Source organism: Nicotiana sylvestris, chromosome 11 (assembly GCF_000393655.2).
Source record: "Nicotiana sylvestris chromosome 11, ASM39365v2, whole genome shotgun sequence".
In the NCBI taxonomy this organism is placed as follows: domain Eukaryota; kingdom Viridiplantae; phylum Streptophyta; class Magnoliopsida; order Solanales; family Solanaceae; genus Nicotiana; species Nicotiana sylvestris.
The window spans coordinates 68836406-68842502 of NC_091067.1; the positions used below are offsets into that span (position 1 = coordinate 68836406).

At 28.4% G+C, this 6097-nt stretch overlaps 1 long non-coding RNA gene across 1 annotated transcript; it reads right to left on the minus strand.

The window, feature by feature from the left end:
- Window positions 1-249: 249 nt before the first annotated feature.
- LOC104212276 (uncharacterized) lies at window positions 250-1054 on the minus strand. The gene is made up of 2 exons (XR_707316.2): window positions 788-1054; window positions 250-665 (listed from the first exon to the last, which is right to left on the minus strand). It is a non-coding gene; the product is annotated as an uncharacterized lncRNA (long non-coding RNA).
- Window positions 1055-6097: the final 5043 nt, after the last annotated feature.

The following is a 6097-nucleotide window of genomic DNA, read 5'->3' on the forward strand; positions in this document are numbered from 1 at the left end:
CGTAATAATTCGATGAATTGAAAAGATCAAAGCAAGAGTTGAAGATTATAAGCAGCAGTAACAAATAGAGAAAATGGGAGAAACAAGAATGGTAACCAGCTACAAATTAAAGTTAATCAGCTCAATCAGACTGTTTTTCCTTACCATCTCATAGACTCGATGCTTGCTTTTCACTCAAAGTGTATCAATCTCTTTTATAATAATTGTAACGTGCAAAAGTAAAAGGCAAAGACGAAAGTAGGAAAAAGAAACAACAAAAAGAACTTCTCAATTTCATATGTACTTTAAGTAATGGAACTTTTGCTGTGTACCTTTCTGCAGATATATTATATATATATACGCTGTACAAAACCATAGTGCCAATTGACATAATGTAAGCATAACCATGTCTTAAGTTTGTCTGATTAACTTAGTAATAACTCAACTAATTCTTGCAACTAGAAAATGGAGTCCTCACACTTGACGATCTCATGCACACGTCAAGAATAATGTCTTTTCAACTTCACAATTGCGATTTTAAGGCAGGAGGAGTATTGTCTGTGATGGCACAATTTCTGGTGTCAGTGATGGAGTTGAGTCTTTCTTTCGTGGTGCTGCTGCAACAAGCGCCCTCCGTGCCAACAACCCCATCAATTTCTCGGTCTTCATCCTCTCGTTTAGCTCACCTGATTCAAACGAAAGAATCGTTATTCATATGATCTCCTCTTATAAATATACTAAAAAGAATAAAATTGACTTCTTTTTCGCTTGCTAAAGGAATGATAATGAAATAATAAAAAATCCTTACTGGTGTGTGTGATGACGAAAAATTCGCCATTTGCTCTGGCAGAAGCAGACAATCGGACAAGGATAGGGGTTACGACTGTAAGGACAGCCCATAAGAACAATATCAAGAGCAAGGTTCTCCCACTCATTTGTTGGAGAGATGATCGATGAACTAATGTTTCCTCCAAGGATTTATGTTGTAGGGAATATACAATGTTGTTGGGGTGCTCCAACAAGACCTTTTAATTAGCTGGCCATGTTTCAGGAACCAGTCACTATGATGATATTAAAGAATTCCAGACAACTAGTACTTCTCTCAATTGGACATATATTATATGTATAAATACTTTTCCATGTCTAAGCAAAAGTCAGATACTTTTGATAATGACATTGTGATTTTGGTTCTTAAGTTGTTACACCAATTGAGTGTATATGATTAAGAATCCACCTGTCATATCCTCCTATAATATGTCAAGCTTAGCCTATGCAGGATGATAGTGGCTTGATCAGTGTTTTTAAAAAAAAAAGAAATCATAACTCAACCATCTTGACTTCGACATTACCTCAATAATATACGGATATTTAAATTTTTTAATTGTATTTCCTTTTAAAAAAATAGAATGGACGTAAATAGAGTTGCAAGGATTAGGAGGATTCCTATGGTTAAACTTCAACTCATTTGAGATTGATATGGTTGATTCATTTTCTTTTCAGAAGGAAATTGTGCAAGATAAAACTAACATGCGATACAATTGATTAAAGAGTTCAATTCAATTGTTAAGACACACGCTGTCCAAATTGTTTAACCAAAAAATAGAATTTTAGTCAAAGCTAGAATTTAGAAGAACGCGGGTTACTGATAATCAAAAGAATACGTAGAAGAGAATAATTTGGAGTAACCAGAATGTAATCAGGAGAAAAACAAGTGAATCAGAGTATATTTCAATTGTGTTTGTCCTTACAAGTGACTAGATACCTCCCTTTTATAGGTGTCTTGAAGGTATGCGTTTCCTTCAAATCATAATGAGGCTATTATGAATAATTAAAGACATTAAATGCTACGTTACACAATCATTGTAATCAATACAAATTCTCTAACGTATCCGGTATTTAATGCCTATCGAATTCCGTATCTGCGCTCTTTATCACTACTAGAATTCCGGAAAAAGGCGACCAAACTTTAGCGACCAAACTTGGTCTATCAAGAAAAGCGACCAAAGTTGGTCACTAAATTGGCGAAAATAATAAAATAATTATTTGATATACATTAGCGACCAAGGTTGGTCGCTACTTGCTCGCTAATTTTGTCAAAATATTGATCGGACTGGTCAGACTTGCTTGGTCAAAGGTATACTGAGATTAGCGACCAACGTTGGTCGCTACAGGGGGACCCACTTATATAATTATAATAATTATAATATTATTTTAAAAAAATTATAAAATATAAATAAATATAACTTAAATTAGCGACCAAAGTTGGTCGCTAATTAAGGGGTAAGCAGATAGCGACCAACTTTGGTCGCTAAAATGGGACCCAATTATAAAATTTTAATAATTATATTTTTATTTAAAAAAAATTATAAAATATAAAAAAATATAATTCAAATTTAGCGACCAAAGTTGGTCGCTTACGAAAATAGAGACCAACTTTGGTCGCTAATCTGGGATCGAGTTCTAACGTTTAACAATTATATTATTATTTTAAATATTATATAAAATATAAATAAATTTGATTTAAATTTAGCGACCAACTTTGGTCGCTAATTTAAATTTATGTATATTTAGCGACCAAAGTTGGTCTCTTTTCAGGTCAACAATGGTCAAAATTAAAAATCACTTTTGTATTTACTATCTAAATAATATAAATGTAACCCGCTAACACTTTTGTAATACAAAGGATGAATAGACTAAAATATAATCTAACATGTTATATATGCAGTTAAGCAGTACTACGAAGCGTGCGTGTGTGTCTATATATAAATATATATAAGAACATGAAACACTCGGAACACAGGGACATGTTCTTTTACGTATTGATACACTTGTAATTTGATTCATCGACTTATAACCTATATATATATATATATATATATATATATATAACAATAAATTAAAATGTCTCGACTTATATAATTAATATATGTATGTATGTATGTATGTATGTATGTATGTATGTATGTATGTATGTATGTATGTATGTATGTATGTATGTATGTATGTATGTGTATATATATATATATAAGCTATATACGATATAATAATAGCTAATGCACTAATACGTAGTGCATATTATAGTATAGTATAGTATAGTATAGTATAGTATAGTATAATATAGTATAGTATAGTATAGTATAGTATAGTATAGTATAGTATAGTATAGTATAGTATAGTATAGTATAGTATAGTATAGTATATATACTAAGTGTATTATATATCAAGGCATATTCGATATATATAGTATAATATAGTATATAGTATATAAGCTATATATATATATATATATATATATATATATATATATATATATATATATATATATATATATATATATATACACTATATACTCCAATATATACAGGGACGGGTTCTTTTAGGTATTAAAACGTTTCGACTTATATCAATTAATATATATATATATATATATATATATATATATATATATAAAAGCTATATTCGATATAATATTAGGTATGTATATATAAGAACATGAAGCGCTCGGAACACAGGGACGGATTCTTTTAGGTATTGATACACTTGTAAATTGATTCATCGACTTATAACCTACTCATATGCATGTATATATATTAACAATAAATGAAAATGTCTCGACTTATATCAATTAATATATGTGTGTGTGTGTATATATATATAGCTATATTCGATATAATATTAGCTAATGCACTAATACTTAGTGCATAGTATAGTATAGTATATATATACTAAGTGTATTATATATACCAAGTGTACAGTATAGTGTATTATATAATACACTATACTATATATATAGTATAGTGTATATATATATATATATATATATATATATAAAAGCTATATTCGATATAATATTAGCTAATGCACTAATATTTAGTGCATAGTATAGTATAGTATAGAATAGTATAGTATAGTATAGTATATATACTAAGTGTATTATATATCAAAGTATATTCGATATATATAGTATAATATAGTATATAGTGTGTGTGTGTATATATATATATATATATAAGAACATGAAGCGCTCGGAACACAGGGACGGGTTCTTTTAGGTATTGATACACTTGTAAATTGATTCATCGACTTATAACCTACTCATATGCATGTATATATATTAACAATAAATTAAAACGTCTTGACTTATATCAATTAATATATATATATATATATATAATATTTTTTAAAATATTATATATTTATTTATATATGTATATATATATATATATATAGCTTAAATTGAATTAAAATCCTAAATTTATACTACATATGTACATAATTTTAAATTTAATTTTTTTAGAAATAGCGACCAACTTTGGTCGCTATTTTGGTCAAAAAGTCAAAAATTATTTTGCTTTTGGTCGCTATTTTTAATTCCAGTGTCAAAATTGGATTTCCCCTCCCATTCTTTCAAAAAAATTCCCCAAAATATCTCTTTTCTCTCTCACACTCAAACCCCCCCTCCGACTCCCAGCAGCAGCGGCGCCACCCACGCCACCGATGACCATCGACGGTAGCAGCTCCACCGCCGGCGACCTCCATTCCCAAGGTAGGTTTCTTTCTCCTTTCTTTGTTTTTTTCGAAATACAGTGATTTTGGCTAATTTATCCATGTTAGGGTTCAAAGTTATATATTATTTGTTCAACCATGTTAGGGTTCAAAGTTAATTTCTCCATATTAGGGTTTAATTTCTCCAAGTTAGGGTTCAAAGTTATATATTATTTGCATTTTTTAGGGTTCTTATTAATACATTTAGTCCAAAATATTTAGTTTTACCTACTAATTTGGGGAAGAAATTGTTTGAAGAGAAGAAACCCTAAGAGTTGCACCTTTAGGATTATGTATTGGAATTTTAGTTTATAAATTAAAATTTTAGGATATGACTTGAACTTTTGTGGAATATGAGTTGAACCTTTAGGATATGAATTGAACCTTTAAGATATGAATTGAAATTTTTGGTTTATGTATTGGAAGTTTAGTTTATAAATTAAAATTTTAGGATATGAATTGAACTTTTGTGGATATGAGTTGAACCTTTAGGATATGAATTGAACATTTAGGATATGAATTGGACTTTTAGTTTATGTATTGGAATTTTAGTTTATAAATTGAAATTTTAGGATATGACTTGAACTTTTGTGGATATGAGTTGAACCTTTAGGATATGAATTGAACATTTAGGATATGAATTGGACTTTTAGTTTATGTATTGGAATTTTAGTTTATAAATTGAAATTTTAGGATATGACTTGAACTTTTGTGGATATGAGTTGAACCTTTAGGATATGAATTGAACCTTTAGGATATTAGTTTATGTATTGGAATTTTAGTTTATAAATTAAAATTTCTTGAACTTTTGTGAATATGAGTTGAACCTTTAGGATATGAATTGAACATTTAGGATATGAATTGAACTTTTAGTTTATGTATTGGAATTTTAGTTTATAAATTGAAATTTTAGGATATGACTTGAAATTTTGTGAATATGAGTTGAACCTTTAGGATATGAATTGAACCTTTAGGATATGAATTGGACTTTTAGTTTATATATTGGAATTTTAGTTTATAAATTAAAATTTTAGGATATGACTTGAACTTTTGTGGATATGAGTTGAACCTTTAGGATATGAATTGAACCTTTAGGATATTAGTTTATGTATTGGAATTTTAGTTTATAAATTGAAATTTTAGGATATGACTTGAACTTTTGTGGATATGAGTTGAACCTTTAGGATATGAATTGAACATTTAGGATATGAATTGGACTTTTAGTTTATGTATTGGAATTTTAGTTTATAAATTGAAATTTTAGGATATGACTTGAACTTTTGTGGATATGAGTTGAACATTTAGGATATGAATTGAACTTTTAGTTTATGTATTGGAATTTTAGTTTATAAATTGAAATTTTAGGATATGACTTGAACTTTTGTGAATATGAGTTGAACCTTTAGGATATGAATTGAACCTTTAGGATATGAATTGGACTTTTAGTTTATATATTGGAATTTTAGTTTATAAATTAAAATTTTAGGATATGACTTGAACTTTTGTGGATATGAGTTGAACCTTTAGGATATGAATTGAACCTTTAGGATATTAGTTTATGTATTGGAATTTT